Below are 27,293 nucleotides of genomic sequence, written 5' to 3'. Positions count from 1 at the left end.
TGCTAGCAATTGTAATTTTAAAAGCAGTTCTTTCTAATGTTGTTGTTATAATTGGCAGATTTAACTGGAATTACTCAGGTCCCTGACTCATTATTTTTAAATAGGCAAATGTTTTATTTAAATGGCTTGTATTTTTCAAAAATACAATGTTATTTTATGAAGTTATGTTTTATTTTGGATTTCTTAAAAAAAGGGATTGTTAAAAATTTTAGTACCTCTTTTAAAAATGGGAATTCCGTCAAGTGTACTTTCCTTCATCCCTATAAACACTTTACATTCACTACATTTTAACAAAACAAAGGGCAATAGTCAATTTGTTTCCTATAATATTTTCTTCTAGTTTCAAATCTTAGGGATTAATGTAGCTGTGGCACAACAGACTAATATCCACATTTCTCCATTGTATCACTTTTCTGTAAAGTTTATTGAGAAGCAATCCTATTCCAGGTTCATCATATTTTTCTGGCTCATCTTGGTTCACCCTCTTTCAACATTCACTCAGTTATGTCAGTTTGGAGAACGTTATTTGATTTGGTGATTCTGTCCTTTTTCTGTTTGGATTTAAGTAAAGCCATCCCATTCCAGTCATATCCCATTTTCCTGGCACAGCTAACCCCTTACCTTTCTTTAAGTTGTATACCAAATGTGGTGGTCCTAGCTCTTAGCATTTAGGAGGAATTCTTGATCAAACAGACAAACTCTTAAATATATAGTAGATGCAAATATTAATAAGCCAGTGCTTAAAAAATACCAGGGATAAGTCCATTACCTGAAGAACCCACATAATGTTTACTTTTTCATTTGAAAGCATGTTAAATGATGAAGGCATTCTAGTTTAAAGCCCTAAATAAAATAGCAAATACATTTTCTGTAGTAATAGCCCCAAACTCTTCAAGATAGGTGATCAGAACTTGGAATTTCTGTCCCATATGAAATTTTCACATCCATTTCCCATGGAACTAAATTTTCAGAAAACCTGTTTTGGGTGAGTCAGAGCATTCCATTTGGATCAAATCTAGTATAGTATGAAATAAATTTCAAAATGAGGGGTCATATTGAAATGTTCTACTTTGATAAAGTTGAAATAGAATGTGCTGATGTGGTCAGAATGCTTTGTTTCATTATTTTCGGTTACGTTCTATTTCAAAAGACATGTCCCATGAAAGTTTTGCTTTCAGCTGAAATAAATACTCTGCTGGAAAAATTTTCAACTGCAGCTCAGCACTTCAGTGTCAGTCTTGTAAATGATAGTGTTTTGGACCCTTGCCGTAAAACACCATAGTGCCCTTTTGTTGGGGAACAGATGGCAATGAATCATTCAGCCTGTCCTCTTGTATAACAAAGGATTGATTTCTTTATTACTATACCATCATTCAGAGATGAGTGAATAGTCTAATCAGTAGTGCTGGTAGACGTAGTGTTGGGGACCCATGTTAAAAAGGAGCTGGGCACAGACCACTAATCCATTTCAACAAGCTAACTAATACCTACTGTAAGGAGGAAGTTTTAAAGGAGCACTGTTAGAGAGTCACTGTTGAAGAGGCGCAAGCACAAATTTTTCCTAAATTAGGGTCTGTCATAGGGCGGGCAACAAGCAGCCTGTGGGCTGGATGTAATTCACCAGGGCTAGCCCCTGGAGGGCCATCTGCACTTTATTTACCTGCACTTCCACTTGTGCAGCCCCTTGCAGCTCGATGGCCACAGCTCACCATTCCCAGCCAATGGGAACTGCAGGGAGCAGTGTGGACTGGAACCCATTTCCTGCATCTCCCACTGGCTGGGGACAGCAATCTGCAGCCAATGGGAGCTGTGAGCAGCCGTACCTGTGGACACGCAGGTAGCTAAAGGGCAGGTGGCCCACCAAGGGCTGACCCTGGCAAACAGTGTCCAGACTGCAGACCGCTCATTGCCCATCCCTGGTCTCAGTAAAATAAAAGGGACAAAATTAAAGGTAACTAAAGGTAGCTCTATTTAACTACAAGTGAGCAAGCAAGAGAAACTGAATGTACAACAACTCAATGGTTTGTAAGATATTAAGGGGCTAACATGACAATGTTTATATTTTACAGACAGATGGCAGCCACAAGGGATTGTCTCACCTCACTGTCAGCCACAGCTCCAAAACACTGGATTCAAACCTTCTACAGTGCCAAAAGAGGGAGATATACACAGGAAGAAAATGGGCCTGTCAGCTGTTAACCCAGGATCAGAATTCCTCAGGTAAGAAGATGGCTGATGTGTTGCCTCTCAGAGACTGTTCAACGATCTATGGTTGGTGGCTGCCACCAGGAAGGACAGCACCTCAGAATCTGTGAACAGAGTTTATACACCCTCTGGGTATGTGGGCTGATTAGTGGGCCCTGTGATCAGTCCTTTCCTGCCTTACTAGAAAAAAGTGTCATGCAGACGACATCAAAAGCCCAGAAAGAAAGGCAGATTAAAATGGCTCCCATGCAGCAAATATAAATTAATTCAAGATGGCCATTTGAACAAAAATGTTTGAAAATACTATTACATCACACTAGACCAACACGAAGCATAACACAATTCATAAAATGTACAGCAACACAGAGTGTAACAACACATAAAATAACTATACACCACCAAATGGTAAGTAACTATACACCGCACAAGTCACAACCTATCGAGGGGATGGATTTTAACTGTGACTTAGTGGTGTGCAAATATTGTGAACTTGTTAGGAGGGAGGAGATTGTCTTTTTGTTATGTGATATATAGTGTATAGCAATATAGGGCCCCAATCCTCAATGAGAGCTTCTCATATAGCAAAAGCTACAATAATAATAAATTAACACATTCATGAAAACTCTCCAGCTGGCTCTTCGTAAAGGGCTTAAAAGCATTTGAGGATATATGGAAGCAAGAAGTGTGCAGTCTGAGTTTGTCTGGGAAATAACAGTGAACTGAAAGGGGTTTGCTAAAAGCTTAATGCAAAGGGCAGTGGGAGAGTAGCACAGGCTTTTGCTAGTGTGCACTTTGCTAATCTCTACACCCAATGAAAATCTCTTCTCTGATCTAGCTTGATCTTGGCAGCATGGTCTATTGCCTATCCTCTTTATTGTTATATGCTATTTACTAATGCAAATTTTCATTTATGCATTTCAAGCCCATTTACTCCTGTCAGTTTTGCAACTGGTATTTGTCCTCACTGTGGCCTCCCTTTCCATGGTTAAAGAAGCCTGTCGCATATTCTGTCAGTCTTCTTGCCATATTTTACATATTCCATTTTCTTAACTTGCTAGAATATTTTATTTTTAAAAAACTTTTATTAAAATTTTGCTTTTATCTGAACTATTTCTGATTGTTTTCAAGTGTGGTGCCAAGTAAAAAATACCAAGTGTTCTGTTTGAATATGCCTAAGGTCCCATATATCTTTCAAAGGAACAATAATGTAATAAAAGAAACACAAACACGGTTTTTTCAGAGCCCAATTCACTCCCTTACCCACAGGTTCATTCTTTCTTTTCCAACAGGTACTCACCATATTCCAATGTATGCAACGGATCTGCCTGTGTCAGTGCTTTGTGGGTATATGGAAATAGCCCATAACAAAAGCAAAGATTTGGCCTATTCTTTCAGAGAAGCAGCATGGTGAGGTAGCTTAGAGTGGGCTTCACTATCAAGCTTCTGGATTGTATTCCTGGCTCTGCCAGGCGTGTCTCAAGTTTTGTCTGATGATCCACTTGAAAATTGTTGGCAGCTTTGAAAAATAGCTCCTGTTTAGGATGCTTCATTTTAGGGAGCCACTCCATTAACTGGTTTCAACTTTCCTCCACCAAGTTTATGCTTGTCCAAGACATGAACTACGAGTTTTCATCCTGATATGATTTGTGTGTGGGTATTTTAAAGAGGATGCACATATTTAGCTGCCCCCTTAATTATCGTGAGCCTACTGCCTCTGCATAAAGAACTGATCATTACTACATTCAAGCATAGCTCCTGTGTGATGAAGTGGCAGTGCACACAGGAAAGGTGTGAAGAGAGTTTCTGCCCCATATACCAAAAAAGTTAAATACACACAAATACATAATTGGCAGACTACAGCCTTTCTCATAAGGGTAAGAACACTGAGAAGGGTTGCAGGATAATTCACTTGTCCATCCATCATGTCCCCAAAGGATATCTACAGAGTAAGAACTCTGTCCATATATGTAGCACATGTGCAAGAATTTATCAGTCAGAACTATCAGGCAAGAAGCTAGGAATATATTTTGCTTTTGCTCAGAGTATCAGCAGTGTGTATTCTATGGGACAGTCTCCTCCAAATCCTTCTTTGGCCTGCCTTAGCAAAGGAGGGTACCTTACACAGAAGACATGAGCCACATCTTTTCTCCCACTTGCTATATTCCATTCCGAGAAAGACTTAGCTTAAAATCTTCTGTTTCTCTGTTGAGATCTGGGGCATCTTAATACCCACTATAATTTTCTATCAAGTCTAGTTTAATGTCACATCAGGGAATTGTTTGGTCCCTTACGTCAAGTTTCAGCCTGAAGCAAATGTTTCCGAAAGTTTCTTCCCTTATGTCTTACATTATTTGCAGATTTTTTTTCTCTTTAGATAATGCCAAGCAGATGTTGTAAAACAAATACAGTACAATACCTTTTAAAATGCAGACACTGTGAGTTTGAAATATGAATAGACAATTGATGCTGGAACAGTGGAAATGATTAATTTAGCTCTAAAAAGGGAATACAAAGAATAATGATGATGTTCTCCATGCCACTCAGAATCACACAATGTATTGAATCAGATGATTCCATTATTAGCAGTATAAATTGTATATTGATATCTGTTTAGAATATATGTAACATGCACCAATCAGTTAAGGTATTCTGAAGAACCAGGGTAATAGCATTTCTATGGAAAATAAGATATGTATTCTTTGTTTCTCAGGATCTCAGGATATGCTTATTGCTCAAACTTTTTTCTTCAGCTGTTCATCGGTCACAAACAAACAGATGAACAGAGTAGAATAAACATGCAAAGGAGAGAGAGCTCAACCCCAGTACCAATTGGTGGCCAAAGAAAATCACTTAGATATAGTTTGCTGGATGAACTAGCTATATAGTTCTTTAGGTATTTAGTATATTAATTATATCACAGGATACCAAATATAAAAATATTCTGCACAGATCTCTTCATCTAAACAACCTAACAGTTGTGATGAAAGCCAACAAAATCTAAGAAATTCAAATGCCACTTACAAAGGGAGATAAGGAAGTTAGCACCCAACCCCCCACTGACTCCAATGGGAGATGAGCGCCTTAGTCTCTTACAGCCCTTTGAAAATTTTAGCATTCGAAACGTAGGTGCACTATGCCAAGGACAATACTAGGCCTGCTCTACATAGGAGATTAGGTTGAATTTACCTGACTTAGGTCAATTGCTTAAGCGATCAGCCCACCCTATAGGGTCTATTCCAATAATTTTAAGGACTCCTAAGCTTGACTTTTGTCCTTGTGAAAAGGAGGAGTACAAAGCCAAAATTGACCTTGCATGGTTGACTTTAGGGTAATGCAAGTGGAGCATTGTAAAATTCGACGTTCTTGGGTTCCTGAAGGTGTCCCACAGTGCCCCAATATGACCACTCTGGCCACCACTTTCAGCTCTCTGTGTGTGCAGGAAAGGGCCTCAGAAAGTTTGGATTTCATTTCCAATTTGACCAGCACGGTGAGCAGAGCAGGCAGCATATAATAGCAGTACGTCTGGCCGTGAATTCTCAGGATTACAGATAAGCTGCAGCATGGAGCATGAAGGAGATTCAGGACCTTATTGCTGTTGGGGAGGCCGGGGGGAGGTGGGGAGAGAAGGGATGAAACTGTGCCGGCAGTGCTACAAAGCAGCAAAAGAAATGCAGGCACCTATGCCAAGATCTCACAGGGCATGGCGGAAAAAGGAAGCCAATGGGCTCCCAGCAGTGCTACATGCAAATAAGGGAGCTCAAGCAGAAGTACCAGAAAGCAATGGACGTTCTGGACCATTGCTGCAAACGTGCTGCTTCTACGAGCAGCAGCGTGGGATTCTGAGGAGGGGATCCAACCACTGTCCCCAAAGAGTCTGTGGATACCTCCCAAGAGAGTCCTCGGCAGCCTGTGATGACAGCAGGGAAGACGCAGAGGAAGAAGAGGATGACAATGGTTAGCAGATGAACAGAGCAGCGAATCTCAGTGACACCTGGGAACTTTTAACTTTGGATCTTATCCCCCTCCTCTCAGGATGCTTCACCCTCAGACCCTTACGGCAGGGATTGCACCTCTGGTGAGTTCTCACTTTTAATAATGCTACAAGTGGGCTAAGGCAATTGGGTGATCTGTGGTGAGCACTGTACCTACGCAGCCTGCCCCCTCCTCTCAGAGCAAGTTGTTAACGTATCTGCAGACAGGACGCCAGTCCTCCTCGCACACCTCCATAAAAGTCTCAGACAGGTGCTCTTTAATCTTTCTCATGAGATAAGGAGACCTGCCTTATTATGACCTCCATGATAGGGCACCTTTTTATGCCAAGCCAGTAGTAAGTAATCTGGAGTCATTGCACCCCAGAGCCGTGAAGCATACTGTCTAGCCTTCCGTCCACATTCAGTCTGCATCCATTCCTTACCAGTGTGTGTTATTCTAAGCAAGTTAGTATCTCTCGTTACTACCTCAAGGAAACGGGAAGAAACATTTTGGTATTGCCGTGCTTTGGGGTGGAGGAAAGCAGTTTGCAAAGTTCCATGAAGGTGGCCTTATAGATGCGGAAGTTTTGTGGCTGCTGCTGCTGATCATCCCCTACCTGCAGAACAATGTGGTTCCTTCAGGCTGAGCTTGTTTCGTGGCACCAGACCAGTGCTCCACTGAGTGCAGCCAGCATGTCCCTGTTCCTCCTCTCCAGTGTTTCATATTCGTGTATGTCCTGACCTCCTCTTAGTCTTCATCGCTCTGAAGGCTGCTTAGGCTCTGCACATATCACAGCACAATACATGAGGGCTCACAAAACTTGCCAAAACAGTTTAAAACTAGGTAGATTCCATGCCAGCCTTGCAATGGTATCTGCAAGATACCCAGTGAAAAAGCGTGCAAAAGCACTTTTTGCTGTTACTTTCCCAGATGGAGGGGGAGGAGATAAGTATGCTACGGGAAGCATACCCCTAGGTATGATATGGCGTAGCTTGCACATACTACACTTTGATAGGAAAGCAAACTTTTCCTGCTGGCTCCACAGCCATTAACGCCACATTATGCCTGAGCTGTGCAAATTCCTGCTGACACTCCTTATGCTTACATTTCTGGTTTGTTTGTTTTTTCTAGTTTTTTGGTAACAACTTCAGGGCCTGAGATTGCTTTCTTAAATGACAATGATAAATCTCCCATTGACTTTAAAAGGCAGCTGTAGAAATTTTGTTGCTCAGCATCCTCTTGTTTTTCATGAAGGCTTTTTAAGTGCATATCATATGTTCTACTCGGTTTTCATAGCGTCCAGTGCCAGAAGGGAACATTTAGTTTGAGTTCCTGTATAACATAGACTGTAGACATTTCCTAAAATAACTCCTAGAGCATAACTGTGCGTGGTTAAGAAAAAAAAAAAAACTAAATCCAGTCTTCATTTAAAAATTGCCATGATGGAGAATGCAGTATGGCCTTGGTTAATTATTCCCCTGGTGAATGACCCTTAGTGTTAAAAATGTACATCTTATTTCTAATCCTCAATATATCTATTGTTGTAAGTATTATCACTATTTGTATTCTAGTAGTAGGGTTACCATATTTGCTTTCAAAAAAGGACACCCCGAGAGCGAGTGTATCTGTATCAGTATCTACCAACTCGTGTTGTACTAATGTGCTATATATGCTATAACACATTAATACATGATAATTTGGTAAATACTTGTACAGATACATTCCCTCTCAGGGGTGTCGTCTCTTTTGAAAGTTCAAATATGGTAAACCCAACCATAGTAGTCACCCAAATCCTACATCAGAGTCCCTCTGTGCTAGGCCCTGCACAAGAACACATTGTGCAGAGACTTTTTCTGTCCTGAGTAGTTTACAGTTGAAGACAAGTGTATATAATCAAGCAGCCAGGGGAAGCACAAACAGGCTATGTCTACCCTAGCCCAAAACTTCGAAATGGCCAATTCGAAGTTTACTAACGAAGCACTGAAATACATATTCAGTGCCTCATTAGAATGCCAGCGGCCACGGCACTTCAAAATTGGCGTGGCTCGTCCAGACGGCGCTCCTTTTCAAAAGGACACCGGCAACTTTGAAATCCCCTTATTCCTATCTGCTGTTAGTAATAAAGGGATTTTGAAGTTGGCAGGGTCCTTTTGAAAAGGAGCTCCATCTGGACAAGCCACACGGTGGTGAGCCACATCAATTTCGAAGTGCCACGGCTGCCGGCATTCTAATGAGGTGCTGAATATGTATTTCAGCAATTCATTAGTATACTTCAAAATGGCCATTTGCATGGCCATTTTGAAGTTTTGGGCTAGTGTAGACATGGCCATAATGGGACAGTACTGTCACTTTGATAGGCAATAGTCTCAGCACACTAGATGACTGTTGACAAGTTTTTTGTAGGCATCGTGACAGGAGAATTTTAAGAAGGGAAAAGGACGAGGCTGCTCTGGTTTTGTTCATGTCTATGGGGAGCTCCTCCCATTTTGGGGGTGACATGAAAGAAAGCACAAAGATGTTTGTTTGAATACATAACAGGTTGATGACAAAGGCTGGTATAGTTGGCAGACCAGAGGTAAGGTCAGTGTCATAATAGCCTCTGATAGATCTGAGGAGAGGCTATGTAGGGTTTTAAAAGTGAACACAAATCATTTGTGTTTGACACAATAAAGAAGAACAGGCCATGGGAAAGAAGAAAAGAGAGGAATTGTGGCTGATGTAATGAGCCAGGAAATTAAGTTTGCAGTGATACTTTGAAGACACATTGGTGGGGTAAGTTTGCATTTGTCAAGGTTAAAGAGGAGGCAATTGCAGTATTTGAGACTTTTTTGATGACAAGGACACATGTATCTGTGATGAAGATTTATGTATAAGGAGAGGTACAGTGAAAAATAATGGCCAGATTATAGACCTGAGTAACAAAGGAAGTTGGTGGTATCCAGCTATGACAGAGAGAGGAGAGACAATTTCCTGCGGAAAGAGTCAGTGGTCTGATTTTGGCAATAATGAAACATGTACCTTTTCAAATCCCTTAAGGGAACTGCCACAAAACAAATTAAAGGTCCTGTCTTGCAAGGAGCTGAGATCTCCAGTCTCATTGCCTTCACAGGAAGTAGAAGTGTCTTTAAGCCTCTCAAATGTGCTCAGCACTTTGAAAAACTTAACCATATGAGAATGCACATTTTTATTTCATATATTAAACATCTGTCTGTTTGAGTTAAAGGCGAAGATGCAGAACAGCACTAGCTGAGTTGGCAGGATTGTATGTATGAAAATCACCTGTATCCCAGAGGTCATATCAGAGCTATACCTGGTAGTTACTACACTACATATGGTAGTTTAACACAATAACCTCTTACTTTTTGTTGAATAGTGGAACGGTCTTGTAAATCTTGTCTATTTGTGTTGCTAACTGCAGTCTGAGCCAAAACGGCAGGATGGGAGTAGCCTAGGGCTGGCTTACCACTTTGCGCACTTTCTAAGTGACCCTAATGGGCCATATTGGAAGATCCTGCATTTCTCTTTAGAAACAGTGTGACAGAGCTTGCCCTGTGGCAGCCTACAATTTTCTGTTATGCTTTTTCATCAAGGTTGTATACTAATATTTATTAAAATATTGTCTTTGTAGCACTGTAATTAAGGTTACTATGCTGTTTCCCTTATCAGACATCATTTGGAAAGTTATAATTTATCAGCAGAAAACTGATCAGGAGTGACATTTGACAAAGTCTGTCATTCACTGAAATTTTTATGGAACTACATTGTAACTACAGATCCATTCAGTGGTTTTTAAAGTCACCTCATTTTAAAAACAACCCAAAACATCCAGTTCATTGTTTTGCTTGCAAAACACCAAATCTCTTCTCTTCAAAGAATTAAAATATACAAAGGAAAAATCTACATCATAGCTTAAAAACTTTTGATATTTTATTTTTATTGTGCAGATTTGATTATGTGTAACTGTAACCCTCTCTCAGTAACAATGCAAAGATTACAAAAATAACCTCTTCACCTTAAATGTAGAATCACAGAACTGAAGGAACCTCAAGATATTATCAAAGCCAGCTCCATGAATTCATGGCTAGACAGAGTGCCACTTAGACCATTCCTAACAAATGCCTGCCTAATTTGCTCTTCAAAATCTCCAATAATGGATCTCCACAACCTTTCCAGATAACTTATTCTAGTGCTTAACCATGCTGACAGTTAGGAACTTTTTCCTAATGTCCAACCTAAACCTCCCTTGCTGCAATTTAAGTCCATTGCTTCTTGTTCTATTATCAAAGGTTGAAGGAAATATTTTTTTTCTCCCTCCTTGCAACATTTTAGATACTTGGAAACAGTTTTTCTTTTCCATCTCTATTTTCTCTTTTCCAGACTAACCAAACACAGTTCTTTCAGTCTTCTCTCATAGGCAGTGTTCCCTGTAAGCCGATTGCTTGGGCGGCTGTCCAGGAGAGATTCAGGTGTTGCCCAGCTGACTACCAGAGCTCCTACCCATAGCTGGCAGCATGTATTTCTATTAGTGGTGCACATCTGTACATAAAATATATTCTGCCCCTAGATGGAAAAAAAAAAGAGTGAACACTGCTTATAGGTCATGTTTTCTAGAACTTTAATCTTTTTTGTTCTTCTCTAAATTTTTTCGTTTGTCCACATCTGTCCTGAAATGTGGTGCCCAGAACTGAACACAGGAATTCAGTAGAGGCCTAATCAGCATGGAAAAGAGCTAAATTATTTCTCGTGTCTTGCTTACACGACTCCTGCAAATACATCCCAGAATAATGTTTGGGGTTTTTTTCTGCAACAGTGTCACACTGGCTAGTACTTAACTTAACCATGCCCCCAAGATCCCTTTTGGCAGTACTCTGTCCTAGACAGTCATTTCACATTTTGTAGGTGTGCAACAGATTGTTCCTTGGTAAGTGTGTACTTATTGATTATTCATCCAATTTACTTCAAAACATTTCTCCAGTTTGCACAGATCATTCTGAATTATATTCCTACCCTCCAAAGTACTGGAAACCCCTCCGAGCCTGGTATCGGCCTCAACCTTTGCAAGTGTACTCACGATGCCATTATCTAAATCACTGAATTACTGAACAGAATCAGACCCAGAAGTGATCCCTGTGGAACCCCGCTCCTTATCCCTTTCCAGCATGATTATGAACCATTGATAACTACTCACTGTGAATGGTTATCCAACCAGTTATTCAAGCTCTGTATAGTAGCTCCACCTAAGTTAATATTTCCCTAGTTTGTTTGTGAAAAGATCATGTGGGATTGTATTCAGACTATGGCTAAGTTTCCCTCCTTGGCTGAGATCATGGCCCCATTGAAGTCAATGGAAATACTCCCCTTATGTCCAGGAGACCAGGATTTTACCCTGTTATTTCACCCTCTTTTAACTTCTGCTTTTGTGATATATTTTTAACAAATGCACCTTTATAAAAATTGCTAAATTCCACAGGGCCATATGTTCCCATGGTTTGAATAGTATGGATCATGGAGAAGTGTAGCAAAAACAGTAGCACTATCACCTGTACACCAGTACACAATGCACAGCATGAGGCCCTATTGTATAAAACAGTCACTGAAAGTATTCAATAGCCATAGATGTGTGGAATAGCAACAATGGTCTTAAGTATCAGAGATGCAGATAAGTTAGTCTGTATCTTCAAAAACAACAAGAAGTCATGTGGCACCTTATAAACTAACAGATATTTTGGAGCATCAGCTTTTGTGGGCAAAGACCCACTTCATCAGATGACATCTGATGAAGCAGATCTTTGCCCATGAAAACTGATGCTCCAAAATATATTACTCTGTAAGGTGGCAATGGTCTAAAGGTTTGCTCCAGTGAAAGCCCATACACGAAGAAAGCCATTAGGCAATTCTAACCTGGGTGTAATGTAAATAGAATCAGCACTTTATTAGAAATGTTGTTTGAAATTACATCATTTTCCAAAATACAAATGTCTTGAAAATGTAATTAATGTGTCTTCCAATTTAGAATCAGAATAATGATCATGATAATCATAAAATAGATATAGCACAGTAAATCCAGCAGAGTGATACATCTGGCCAAGATGGGCTGCAACATTTAATTCTGCTCTCTTTTTGAGAGAGAGACCCTCAACAAAGCTAAAGACATGCAGCTCTGGCAATCTGGAAGTTGGCAGAATACCATCCGAGTGTAATGTATTCACAAGAGCTGCTTGCCAGTACATCAGCTGCTCAGTTAGCTAAAATCTTGAGAGATCTGCAGCTCAGAACAGAGTACAGCAGTTCACACTTGGTAGTGAATGACCTTCTCACTGAAGGTGCTTAACTAAGCACTACTGTGTACCTGGGTGCAGAGCATCACAATTTTTGCTTCACAATGAGATTTGGTAATCAGAAAACAAGCAAGTAACTTTATAACTTTCAACTTAGTGTCCAAATTATAGAATGATGTTGGATAAAGTTGTAAAACGAAGGAAAAAACTACTGCCAGTGCAGACTAACCCTAATTATTTTTTTTCCTTTAGCTGAAGAAAAATATTGAATGCATAAGCCTGATGAACATTTTGGCAGATATTTTTGTGCTGTATAATCTTTCACTTTCAAAAATAAAAATATGCTACAGCTGTTGTGTGATAAATATTTAGCCTGCTGAAGCCTGCTTAATACTGCAGTAGAATCAACAGTGCTTCTTAAGATAGTTATGGTTGCAAAATAGATAAAGTTCTGCAATTAATAACAGCTCAGCAAACCCAATTCAACAATCTGCTGTCCAAATGCATTTGAAATACAAGACAACTAATTAAATGTCGCAGATTTTGCACTGCTATAAGTAAATCCAGAAAGTTTCAAGGCTGTGTCACGGTGTAATTTAAAACAGAATGTGGCCTCTTTTCTTTCTCAAATGAAAAGAAAAAAGTTGTCAAGGGAAGATATTTTAAATGTCAGCCTCTGAATGGTTGTTACAAACAATGGGCTCTGATATTAGACACCCACCCAAATCAATGCAGAGTACACACTAAATAAATAAATAATGGGCACTTGTATCTTTTAATTTCTTTTCATGGAGCAAGGACAAGAATTCATTTGACTAAACTAAGTTAATCTTTTCCTCACTCAAAAAGCAGCCTGTATTTATGTAACAATCATTTCTGAGTAGTTTAAATAACAAGTTTACATAAGCAGTGCACATACACAGGGCTTTTCTTCCTGGACGTGCCCAGCCTCCCTGCTCCCCAGGCCCCACATGCTCTGTCTGTCTAGCCCAACCCCCATACAGGCCACCTGCCTCTTTATCGCCACATGATTAAGCCCCAACCCAGCCCCAATGGAGATCCCAAACCTGTGGCGGGAGGGGATTCAGCGGCCAATACCCCTTAGGGTCCCACTGCCCAACAGGGTCATGCCCCCCCACCCTTGGACTGAAGCCCCCTGTCCCAGGCATCACCAGCATCGCATGCCTCCCACCCCTGTCTCAAGGCCCCCCCCAGCCATATTGTTAAATATCATTGCACTGTGTAAATAGTTTTTGATGTCACTGTTTAACACATTTATCTGTGTTTGAGTAAAAGGTGATTTATTACTACCCCTACATCCTTTTTTATTGGGGAGGGTCAGAGAGAGATCTAGGAGGCAAAGGGAAAGTTTGTGGTGGAGATGGGATGAGGCTGTGGGCCTGAGGCCTCTGCTGGAGGTGCCTTGGAGATGGTCATTGGGCACTGCAGGAGAAGCTCTCCCTTAAGGCCTCCTGAATCTGCACCCAATCCCTGTGGGCCTTGTGGACTGGAGCTACACCCAACTGTCCATGGCATGGCTGGCATCTGCTTCCCATCCCTGGAGGAAGGCCTCTCACTTTCCCTCCACAAGGTTGTGAAGGGCACAGCATGCAGCCATTACTTGGGGGACATTGTGCTCCACCACATCCAGCCTAAAATGTGCCTTGAGGTGGCTAAAGGCAAACTCCACCTGGTTCCATACCTAGTTTAGGTAGGTGTTAAACAGCTTCTGACTGGGTCCAGGTGGCCAGTAGGTAGGTGGCATCCCCCATGATGCACAGTGGCATATTCGTGTCCCTGACCGCCAGCTCCCAGAGTAGGATGAAGGTGCCCACCTCCATCCTTCAGCATAGACTGGACTTGAGGAACACCCAAATGTTTTGCCCAGCCCAGCCACCCGACATAAATGTTCAGCAACCATCCCTGTAGGTCAACCAGGGCCTGCAGTACAATGGGGTGATATATCTTGCAGTTGATGAACTGGGTCATGCTGTCATCTGGGACACTTGTTGATTGCCCCAAAGGAGTGGGGGAACCCCAGGCTGACAAAGCTGGCCACAACCGCTCACAGGCCTGTGGGGTGGATGACCCTCCGGAACAGGAGCATGTCGATGGCTGTCATGACCTGGAAAGGGAGGGAGACGGACACACACATCAGGGACTAATGGAGTGGGCCTCTGGACCTCGACGGGGTCTGGGGTGGAGGAGGCTTCTCTGCCTCCTCTTATCCCGTGCCCCTGGATCTCTCTGTCCACCTTCCCAGCATCAGGTATGTGAGAAAACAAGGTGGCGCAGTCCCCTGCAGATAGGGTTTTCCACCATCACCACTCCACCTCTCTCGCCCCTGAGTCTACCTCCCAAGGGTCCTCCTTGGATTGGACAGCCCCCACTCCCTCCGTGCAAGGCCAGAAACCTGTGATTGCCTTACCTACCTAAGGATGGCCCTGATAGTGGACTTCCCCACACTGAACCAGTTCCCAGTGGAGCAGTAGCTGTCCAGGATGGTGAGCTTCCATATGGTGATGGCCACCCACTTCTCAAGGGAGATGGTGGGCAGCAGCCAGGTGTCCTGTCTGTGGAGGGTTGGGGTGAGCCAGGCACGGAGCTCCGGGAAGGTCTCCTTTCTCATATGGAAGCTCTGGAGCCGCTGCTCATCATCCTACTGCCCCATGACCAGCCGGACCCACCAGTCTAAATTGGTGCTCTGCCTTCAGACCACCAGATCACCTGGAGAAGAGAGTGAGCGCAGGTGGGCCCCTGTGGCACCAAGCACATGTTCCTCAACAGGGGTGTTGTGCACATCCCCCCAGAGGAGGTGGAGGATGGCCGAGAGGAGGTTGAGCAGCAGCTCAAACAACTGGGAGTGGGTTCAGTACAAACCCTGGGGCTGCTCTGGCACCATGGCTATCTGAAAAGTGCAAACTCTCACTGGAAGTATGAGAGCTTGCAGTAACTATGCTGTCCCTAGAGGAAGTAGGCAAGCCTCAGCAGGGGCAGGGAACTGTCATCTGGGGAAGAGTCCTTTAAGGGCATACCTGGCCAGAGTTCCTGGAAGGGCTTGCCAGCCACGTGACCCTGTGTGACAAGGTTCTGGGCCTGTTCTGTCTAGAGAGTAGCTGAGGAGTCTGGCCATTCTCTGTCAATGGAGACGCTTGACAGAGTGATCCGCTTTGCTGTGTGAATGTGATCTGTTGTCAGAGGTTTTGTCTGAAGATGCCTTCTGACAGTGAAAAACTGGTCCTTAAGCTTTATCTCCAACACAAGTTGTACTGTTTTAACTAGAACTCAAGTAATACAATGCCCTGTATGTGGACACAGTTTTAACAGTTAAAAAAGTGCTTAAGTTGCATAGCATAGACCCATATAAATGTAGGTCTGGAAGGAACCTTTAGAGGGCATCTAGTTCAGCTCTCTTCACTGAGACAGGAGCAAATAAATGGAGATCATCCCTGATGGAGGTTTGTCTAGCCCAGTGGTTCCCAAACTTTTCTGGCATCATGCATCCCTTTTGATTTTTGAGAAACCCTCATGCCCTCCTCCTTTTCTTTACCATCGTCCAACCCTCCTTTTATCAAAAATTTATGTTTGTAATTTAAAATAAACACAAAAACGTGATATAAAAATGTTATTTAAAATTAAAAATAAACACAAATAGTTTTTCTTGGCTCCTTGTGGGTTCCTGGTGCAGCCCCAGTTGGCCATCTACCTGAGCCCTGTGACAGCTGCCAGAGCTACCCGTGACAGCTGCCTGGCCGCCTCAGACCTGCGCTGCTAGAGCCGTCCACCCAAGCCCCAAGTCGCCGGGGCCAGCCACCCACCTGTCCGCCACTGGGGCCAGCTAAGCCCCACACAGCCCAGGTTGCCCGAGCCCCACGTTGCTGGGACCAACCACCTGCCCACCAGCCTGAGCCGCCTGAGCCCTACGATGCCAGAGCCAGCCACCCAAGTCCCGTGAGTCCTGCAAACTGGCCAGCCGCCTGAGCCCCATAAGCCACCCTGCTCCAGCCCCTCCCCTCCCACAAAGCCAGACACCACCAGCACCACCAGCCCCCTGCTGTTACCCCATCCCCTTTACCTAAGCCAGGCACCCCCAGCCCCCTGTATAGCTCCATCCTCCCCTTCTCCCCCTGCCCCCCCCCACAACCCACATTCACTCACCTTTGCATGTGGGTATTTGCTGGCTGCCTGCTTTTCTTAGTGGCTGTGCAGGGTCTCCCATGTAAAATGGCAGGGGCTGAGAGCCAGAAGCAGAAGGTGAGGGGGATCATGGGGGGGAGCTGGGTTGCCTCATTCCCCCCCCACGGGGGGAGCACCCCAGTTTGGGAAATCGTGGTCAAGCCTCTTCTTAAAAATCTCCAGTGAGGAATATTCATGTACAGAAGGAGAATAACTTATAAGGTTATAAGTCACCAGCACTATGGATTGTGCTGTTATAATTATTTAGGGGAAAAAAAACCCCACACCCTAATTGAAATTGATATAGCAGCAAAAAATCTGTGTGTAGACCACTCCTTAGAGGTTCATGAATCTTGATTATGATCCCAAAGCAGTACTTAATCCATTTTGTACATGCGTTTATTTGTGCCTCTGAGCACAAAAAGAGGCTAGTGTTTGAAACCTGGTCTTCAGTTTTCTATATAATACCATGCAGCAAAAGAAGCTGGTCTGCATATGATGTTTCCTATCACGGTGACTTAAAGGTAATAGGGTTTTATTTCACACAGCTATTTAACTCAGTTCAATGAGCTGCACATTCAGATTTCCTGCAGAGCAATACTAAACCAAAAAAATCTACTCTTTTCTTTATTGTTTCAGTACCTGTCAGACTAGTCATTGGCACCTAATTATAATACACACACACACACACCATGAATTTTTGCAAAGCCCTAATTTAATGTCAAGATGTTAACCTTTTTCCTGTATTATTATTTACTTTTTTTAGTTTTCTGAGTGCACATTCTTAACCACTCCATCTAAAATCCCTCATGTTTTGACTGCCATTGCCCAGAGTAAAATTGACATTTCCCCTAAAGATTACATTCATTTTACCTTTTTGAAAAGCTTCTTGAACTTTAGAAATACCCTTGAATTTCTGCAATAGGCATTTGTTTTTTCCCTGTTTCTATATCTTTCAGTTTTGAACTTCATGGCTGTAATTATTTATTTATTTATTTATTTTAACCACTAAGGAACAAATGAATAACTGATATGCAATATGGAGACACAGCACCATAATTTTGATTGTGGAAAATTCCAAATTATTTACATTTAGGGAACAAAGTCTAGAAATGTGATGGCTGTGACTTTGCTGGAAGGCAAAATGTGTGTTCATCAGTGCTGCTTTAACCTGTTTCCAAACTTCACTAGAAAAAAAATCTTAAATAGAAGATACTTGCAAGTGAGTACTGGAAATTTTGATTCTTTAGCACTTTGTTTTTAATTCAACCCTAATTACTGCTGTGGGCCAAATTCTGCTTTCATTTAAATCTGTGCAAATCCAGAGTCACTACATTCACAAAGAAGCAACTGAAAGCAAAATTAGGTCCTACATAAGCAACCTGTCTTGTAGACTCATTAGTAAAATAAAAGTCCCATTGTAGATGAGCAAGGAACAACATCATCATGCCTGCTGATAAAATAGTGTGCCTTTCTATCCATTTTCCCCTTAATCCAATCATTCATACTAGTTTGCATCAATTGGAATACCCATTCACCCTCATATGGTGGTCCTTCTCAACATAACTTATAACCCACAAGCTCTTGACAGCTGTGGGAAAAATATCTTGTGTAACCATAAAACTCAATTTATTAAGAAATGTGTGGGTACTCAAATATTTTCCAACACTAAATAGTCCTTAATAACTTATTATTGAGACTACCAGTCAAGACTGTTACACATTAGCTTCAATATTATTTCATGGTATATATTTATCTCCATTAATACCATCTGTATTGTGACAGCCCACAGCAGGTAATAGGAGCCTAGTGGGCAGTTGGGTTTGTGCTTTTATGTTCCCCAGGGACTGAGGTCCAGCAAGGATCAGCCTGCAGCACCAGGTCAATCCAACACCTGGGGCTAATCAAGCACTTGCAGCCAATCAAGACCTGTGGAGCACTTGAAAAGGCTTCCCCTGGGGGTAAGGAAAAAGACAGTAGGCTATGAAGGTGGAAATGTCTCTGAAGGTGAGCTCTACAAGAGAGAAGTCTTGCTAGATCTTCAGAAGAAGGTACTAGGGAAAGTATCTGAGGAAGTGTGCAGGGGAGGAAGCCTTTGTCTCCTAAGGCTTTGTTGAGAGGGTGTCAAAGAGACCCCCTTAGGCCAGGTCTACACTAAGAGGCAAAAATCAATTTTATATATGCAAATCTAGCTATAACAATTGCATAGCTGGAGTCAACCTATCTAAAACTGTGTTTTGCCACTGTGCACCCAGCAGTAGGTTGATGGGGGGGGGGTATTCTTCCCATCAACTTCCCTTACTCCTAATTGGGAGCAGGAGTACTGGCACTGATGCAGGTGCCCTGTAAGTTTGAATCGGCACATCCCTACTCAGCATGCTAAACTGACCTCTGGAAGATCCTACCCCCAGCAGTGTTGATCTTCCCTTTAGTGAAGATGTGCCCTTAGAAAAATGACATTAAGCCAAACAGGTCCCTATATAATATGTACAGCTTGAAATTGTTTAGTTCAAATTACTTATTTCAGTACTAACATCGGCAACGTGCTATATATCTAGAGCTATGTAACTGAGTTTTCTGTTGAAAAGCGGTAGTACAAATACCTTTATTCAAGTTTATGGGCAGATAGCACTTCTCCCTTAATACACAGGGGCTTGCATGTGAAACTATCAATGACATTAATAGGCATTGCCACATCCATCTTAAAGTAACAAGCTGAAAATATGCCACTTACTTCCAGCAAAAAGTGACAGTTGGACATTCAAGATGTAATTGATATCTGATGTATGGTGCTTGTAACATGGAGCATGCTAAATGTACCTGGTATATGGTATAGTAGGTACTACCAAAATATCAGTGTTCCCTGCACCAATCACAATTAGCAACTGAAGTATCTTTCTAGACTTAGAACAGGAAATAGTGAGACAAACACAGATACTGCTTTGTAGCAAGACCTTTAAAGCTCCCACCATATGAGGTAGGCCCTGTTCAGAGTACTTAACTAGTTGGTATAGAGCTGGGTTTAGTGCTGTACTAGCCCTACTTCTAGCCTTCTGTAGGGCAGATTTGAATTCTGGCTAGAGTGCGCTGCAAGATGGTTGTTTTCTACTACTTACGGCCCTCAGAGTGCCCGAGGAAACCCCAGAATTTTCAACAAAACCAGATATTCTTCCACTATTTTTTCCATTTAGTCAAAATCATTTTAAATAAAAGCATAATGAAGAAATCTATTCAATTAAGAGCAACTTGATGGAGAATTTTTGACTTGCTCAACTCTGGAGGAATAAGCTTTTTCTTTAATGGATTGTTTGAATAACTTTTTCTTTACTCTTTTATGCCATCTTCAAAATAGTATAATCTAGTCTTGTGGAAAAAATGTCTAGTGATTTGTGAGCAAATTTTTGTCATCAAAAATGATTCTCATGCAAATCAATGTCAGTTTTGGAAGAAAGCAGCAGACTTGAGGTAACGAACTTTGTGCAGCCTGTCTTGTGTTGCTTTTCTGGCTGCAGAATGTAAAATGGATGCTGCAAGTAACTGAAAACTAGATCTCCTGTGACAAATTACTTTCTTTTAAACTTATTTTGACTTCAGGCTCAAGAATAGCGTTAATTTGGGAACTCAAGTAATTCCCTCTTTATTCTCCAAGGCAAAGGACCATGTCTTCCTCTGTGCCTTTTTTAAAAAAAAAAAAAAAAAAAAAAAAGTATGCAATGATGTATAACACTTCACTACCATCACCCCAGCCAAATCCCATACAATATATTTAAAATCTGTGGCTTTCTATTTTGTTCACCTGCTATGATTGCCTTCAAGGTAAATAGCTGACACTTAATAAAATGAGCCTCTATTCACCTGAACATCTTTTCTGCATCTTGAAAGAAAGTTCATCATTTGTAACTGAATATAGCCCAAATATGCAGTTGAGGAAATAGATGCTGCTCCCTTGAGAAAAGTGTCTTTCAACTGCTGACAATACTAGATGCAATTCTGCTATCAAGATTGCCTTAATGTTGCTTAGCAGATATATGGTGGTTTCTATGGAATTCATTTTAATTTACTACAACTTATCTAAGTCATTTTCCAGAAAAAGATTATATTCTTAGATTACATATTTAAAGCTTCACAAAGAACATCAGCAAATATCTATGATATAAATAACTTAATGATCATAAATCTTCTAATTAACTATTTCCCTCATTGTGTTCTTGTTCCAGCAGGCTGGGACATTAAATTTCATAGATTGGCTTATGTTACCTCAAATACCTTTCTAATTTTTTGTATGCAGTGGAGGCAGGATAAGAAAAGCAAGAGGAAGAGGTTTTCTAGCATGTTATTTGCTTGCTTTCCAATTTACCTGTGCTTATTAAAAGAACTATTGACATGTACACACAAAAAACCTTAAATTGTTTTCCAGGTCACATTCTACTCAGTAGTGAAATTGTATTTACTAGCTTCTACAAGATACTAATTATAGGTCTTGTGCTATTTTAATTGGCTTGTGCACAAGAGCTCCAGGGGGTATGATTTCTGGCTTTATATGAGCTACATGATTATGGTATGCTAGATTTGAGTGGGGCTGTTTTTGTATGCTAACAATGATTTGTGATGTGTAGGTATCTGGTCAGCTTGTTAGCCCATTGTGATGGGTCATAGGTGAGAAGAGAACAATTTTAAATTGGGATTTGGTTTATGTATTCTCAATATACATTCAATTAGTTTCCATTTTATTTAATCATTTTAAGGATTTTTCTGTTACGAAAATCAAAGGTGGCCAAGGTGAATATTTCATTACTATAAGCTATTTGCTTCCCTCTGTCCCCTGCAAGCTCACATGAGTATGGCTAGAAAGTTTGTAGTTCTCTAATTATGAGAATTGGTTATTTTAGAAGAGAAAATGCATTGTCACCCCTTTTTTGGCTAGAATGCTTAGCCAATATTAGACATGCTGGGTTGCTGCTTTTTTTTTGGAAGATAAATTGATTATATGGGTTGTGTGTTTTGGTTATTTAGATAATGAAACAAAATGGTAACTATTTCAAAATAAACTATTCTGGAATAGCTCTTCTGAAATAGCTTATTTCAAAATAAGGCTGGTGTGTAGCCATATCCAAACAGATTTATTTGGATCCAAGCTTTCATGGGGAAAATACCGATTTCATCAGATGTATATGACAGAGTGGGTGGTTTTTTTTTTTTCTCATGAAAGCTTATGTCCAAATAAATCTGTTAGTCTTTTAAAATGCCACCAAACTTCTTGTTTTGTGGAACATTTGCAGGAGAATGGCCTTCTGGAAGGGGGATTGCCTTCCGAAGGACCCTTGCTTCCTTCCTAAGGAACCCTGTCTATGAAGTAGCTTTTGCTTCTGGAAGGGGATCTGCCAGAAGTGAGAGTTCACAGGAATATGCAAATGAGGTGCATGATATTTTAATCTACTCCTCATTTGCATCTTCCGCTGCAATCATTTCCTTGTCCCTTCCACAAGGGGGGAGGGGGCAGCGTAGATGCAGCCATTGTGCTCTTATTTTTAAATAAATCAATAGAGCTCTGTTTGCCCCTTAAAATCTCAACAGTTTCTTTTGAATCAAATGATCATTTAAAACTTTGAAGATTTTTCTGGGCATATGCTATCAGAACTCAGTTCTGTTTTGCTTCATGTGCATCTTTTTCTTTCCCCAACCAGTTCTGCTGTCTGCTGACTACTCAGCTACTTTTCTGTCATTCCTAAACAACTTGATCTTTCATGCTGGGCAAATCTCTCCCCTCCCTTTCCCTTGAAGAGACAGAGTAATCATTTAACAACTTTGCTATTTCATATACTTACACCATTTTTAAAGTGGCCCAAAGGAGTTTTTTCATCTTTCTGTCTGAAATAGCTGATTCCACCTCTGTTTGATAGCTAAAATTTCTGCGCCAGGCAGGAATGAAATTATACTGGATTTCATAACTCTCTGCATCAGCTTTAGCTTAGTCCTGTTGGAAAACTAAGCAAGTAATATTTAGTTACTCCTCTGCGGTTGTCAATTAGATACTTATTAGTTAACTATATGGTAGTAGGCAGAAGTATTTAATTACTTTATCACTAATAAATTACTCAGAGCTATGTTGTGACTTCCTAACTCACACTAAATAGTCATTTACTCCCATGGGTTGTCCAACTGACCTCAGTGGAATTTGTAGATGAGTAAGGCGCTACTCAGTGTAACAGAGAACTTGCCCCTTAATTTTACAGTACTTCACCACTGCACCCACAGTGCAGTGACTAAAATTTAACGAGCGTTAAGATAATGTTTAGTTTAATCTTATTAAAAAGTGCACCCATTATTTAATACTTAACTACATACAGGGTTTTGTACAGAGCAGATGGTGCACTAATGCATGCAATCAATATCAGAAGAATTCTTGGTTGGAAGTAGATTACAACTAAAGAGCTGAAGAAAGGGGGAGAGAGAAATGGGAGGCTATTCCCAATGCAGGGGTAGTATGAAAGGAGGCACAAACCCAAATGTCTAAAGAAGAAAAAAAGGCCCCAGTTCAACAAAGCACATGCTGGCTTCCACTGAAGAAAAAGGCACTTGTGTGTATTTTGCTGAGCTTAGGCCTCCGGGCATCATAAGACACCACTAAAGTGAAGGAAATGAACGAAGGAATGTATAGAATTCTGCTGAATTAAGTATTTTTAGTGGTATAAGTCTTCTTTGATTCAGGGTAATCTGTTCTACGTTACCATGTCTCTTTTGAAAGAGGTATGCAATTAAGGGAAAACAAAAATGCAAATGAGGTGCAGATTTACCTATCCGGCACCTCACCCCTCACTTTTTTCCCTTTTTAGGAAATAGGGTTCTTTCAAAGGTGGAGCTTACTTTTGAAAGAGCTGTGTCTACACTACTTTTCTTTCGAAAGAAGCTCTTTCTAAAGAATAGGCAAATGAGGTGCCAGATATTCAAAGCTGTACCTCATTTGTGTTTTTGATTTTCCTCATTTGCATGGATGTTTTGAAAGAGAATGCTAATGTAGAGATACCCTGAGTGTTCTCACGTAGCCCCAATTACCCTTTGGTAGTGTCCAGAATCATTCCTAATGAATATCTAAGAACATGATTAGCAGAAGAGGTGAAGATTGTGCTTAAAGTCTATTCTCTGCCTCTCCCTCACACATGCTTTTTATCCAGCCTCCTTCTTAAGAAGGAAGAGAACAAATCTTCAAGAGCCTTAAGACTCTTGTCCATTCCATGCAGATGAGGGCATTTAGAGTTTTAAGTTTTTTATCTCCTTGTGCTTGTAGTATACCTTGGTAGTGACAAGGGTCAGATTCTCTGCTGGAGTAACTCCAATGAAGTCAGAATGTATGCAAGAAGAGAACTTGGCTTGTGATAGACTGCTTTAAAAATCAGTTATTTTATTTTTATCTTAAACTTAATGTTTTGCACGTATATAATATCCACCCCCTTAGGTGCTTTGGCTGACAGTCAGCATCTTAATAATCCCCTGAACACTAGTCTCCCAGCAATAAGCTTGCAGGTGAGTTATGTGCTAATGCAATCCAATTTATGGGTAGATAGTGATTACCTAGGAAACTTCAGACCCTACTGTCACAGTTCAGGGAAACTTCACCTTAATTTCTTCCCAGTGGTTCAGCAAGAACATTCTTAAACCATGTTCTCGGCTTCCAATTCACCAATGGTTGCTTCTCTTGTGTGGAGATGTCTCACTCTCTTCTGACTCTAGAATGTCCAAGTTGTACAGGTTCCTGCCTATATTGCACTATTACTGACAGTCTGTCTAATCAGAACTGCTTGGTTTCTCTTCAGAGACTTAAAACAATGAGATTGCTACAAATACAAAGTTACCACATGGTTTTCTAAGCAAGCTTACTTTATTCTTAATGTAAAAAACACTGAATAAAACAAGGAAAAACAATAAAAAACCTGTATCTCTGCTGATAATCTTACCATGGTTCATCTCAGCTGTAAGATAGGATCTAGCAGAATAGATCCTTCAACCCTCTCCAAGAGAATTCCTTGTGGTGAGGTTACAAATTCAGAGCTTCAGCTGAGAACAAAGTGCACAGTCTTAAGAAGCCTCAGTAGCCCCAGTTCTTGCAGTCCTCCGCTAAGGATTGGGCCCTCCAGGAATCATGGGTCATGTCTATTGGCTAGATCAGAAAGAAGGCCCTGAATCAGGTTAAACCTCAGGCTTTTATCCCACTCTGTCTTCCTTGTTGACTTCTGAAGAATCCAGCTTGGACTAGTATATACATTTCTCCCCATGGGAAAGGAGTAACTTTACAGGCTAATGGAAGCAATTTATTAGCATTTCTACTTAAGCAGGTACATATGATGCAGAACAAAACAGAGACAACTGCATTTTTAATACAGTGTACCCTAGAAATATTAACGCTCATTCAATAAGCTTTACTGAGTTAAGCTCAACCTTACCTGAATTTCATAAGGTTTGTTCAGTGTTTACAAGATATTGTCAGTATGTCAAATCTTCTGGCTTTATGGAACAGGAAAATTACGTTGGACCTTAGAGATGGAATCCTGATGAGAATATTGCAGTTATTCCAATGCTTATGTACTCATTTAATTTGCATTGTAGAATATTTATTCTGTCTTACAGATGATCAACTATTTTAAAGTTATCACTCGTACATTTTATCCAAGCAGGTCCAAGACAATGTTCCTCTTTAATCTGCCTGTCTTCTGGGGTAGAATTCTTCTAGAAAACAATATTAGGGGTTCTGGAGCTGTAAGACATCTCACATTTATTTATTACTTATATTGCCCTCCTTTCTGTGGTGGTGGTTTCATGCACTATATTCTAGATGGTAACATGAGGATTCCAAGTTTCTAAAACTAAATTGGTTCCTTAAAAGCATTATTTGCAGAGGTAGTGCAACTGCTGCTTGGAGTCCAGCCGTGTGCACACACTGGCTTCCTGGAGTCTTCCTCAACCTCATCTCTCCTGAAATCTGCACTCCATCACCCACATTCCATGACAGTTACTCCAGTAGTTAAGTGCTTCACAATCTTTAATGCTTTTATTTTCACAACTCCTGTGCAGGGGTAGGGAATTATTATTGCCTCCATTTTACATATGAGGAAAAGAGGCATGGAGAAATGCAAACACTTACCCAAGATCACGTGGGTGTAGCAGATAATTCTTCTGTAAATATTTATTGACAATGGGAAACCTCTGTGAATCTGAATCAAAGTTAAATGTAAACATTGAGTTAATTTTTGCTGTCATAAGCCGCATTTCAGGTAAGAGGGGTAAAATTGGGCACTGGGTATATAACGATGGAAAAAGGTGGGATACAAAACTAGATGTGGCCTCGCCAGTGCCAAAAAAGAAGGGAATAATCCTCCAATCTTCTGGCAGTGCTCCTTCTAATGTGGCCCAATAGGCCATTAATCTCCTTGGCAACAGGGGCACACTGACTCATATCCGCTCTTTTTCCACTGTCTGTGAAAACTGAGGCAAAAAAGCATTGAGTACTCCAGCTTTTTCCACATAATCTATTACTAGGTTGTGTTCTCCATTCACTAAAAGTCCCACACTTTCCATGACCATCTTGTTGTTGATGATGATGATGATGATATGCCTGTAGAAAACAACTTATCCTTCAGATCCCTTGCTAGTTGCAACTCCATTTGCTCTTTGACCTTCTTAATTACACTCCTGCATGTTCAAAAAATATTTTTATTCTTGCCCCTAAGTCATCTGTCCAAGATTCCACTTCTTGTAAGCTTCCTTTCTGTGCTTGAGCTCCCCATAGATTCTCTGTCAAGACAAGCTGGTTGCCTGCCCTATAAAGCTGCTGTTTCTGTACACTGGGCTGGTTTGTTCCTGAACCCTCATTAAGGCTTCTTTGAAATACATCCAGCCCTCTTGGACTCTTTTGCCCCATCATATTAGTCTAACAACATATTAGAGCATTATGCAGTCTCTCATAGAAGTATTTAAGCATTGATTTAGCCATTGTTTAATCTCATTGGTGATGCTCTCCATTTATCTTCTGTTTCTTGTGGGAGTTAATCATTTGCACATCTTCCCCAAAGCATAAGCACTGATATTTAAGCATCAGTGATGAGGATTGTAGTGTAATGATTTGTAAAATTAAGCTGTCTTGAATCTTGTCTGCCTGCTTTACCGAACAGAAGATGACGATAAACTCAGGTTTATAGAGTTGATCATTTATGCCAGAGTAGAGGAAAGGGGAACTTAAAACAAGGTGATGGGTGTCCTGTCCTACCTGTGACAAATTTAGCTCACCTGTCCAAGTCAAAAATAAGCAAAGCAATAAGACAGGAAGGTTAGTGCCTGAAATCAAACATTCTAGGGTGGAGATAAGAGTAGAAAGCTCTGAACTGCCTGGCATGTCTTTGCCTCACTTAGTAGAATGATGAGATATTCCACCGACAGATCTTAGACTCCCTGAACAACAAGAAACTAGAGTTGAGTTTGTGAAGTCAGGCAGAAGCCTTGTGAAGGTAAGACTCTTCAGACAGATCAGTAGCCACAGTGGGATAAAACAAGCTCTCTGGCTGTGGTCAAACTAGCAGCTTATTTCAAAATGAGCAAGAGAGCGACTACACTGTAATTGCTCATTTTGAAATTAATTTCAAAATTAAAAGGTGTTCATTTTGGAATCATTCT

General features: G+C 41.0%; 1 long non-coding RNA gene across 2 annotated transcripts in view; it reads left to right on the top strand.

Moving 5' to 3' along the window:
• Positions 1 to 27,293, top strand: part of LOC142006966 (uncharacterized) — a 246,399-nt gene that overhangs the window by 193,263 nt on the left and 25,843 nt on the right. For both annotated transcript variants that reach the window (XR_012643869.1, XR_012643870.1), the window contains exon 3: positions 2,070 to 2,220. This is a non-coding gene — a long non-coding RNA (uncharacterized LOC142006966). The remainder of the gene's footprint in view (positions 1 to 2,069; positions 2,221 to 27,293) is intronic.

Source organism: Carettochelys insculpta, chromosome 1 (genome assembly GCF_033958435.1).
Source record: "Carettochelys insculpta isolate YL-2023 chromosome 1, ASM3395843v1, whole genome shotgun sequence".
Taxonomy (NCBI): Eukaryota; Metazoa; Chordata; order Testudines; family Carettochelyidae; genus Carettochelys; species Carettochelys insculpta.
Note: the sequence above shows the minus strand (reverse complement) of the source record. Positions and strands in the feature narration are given on the sequence as shown.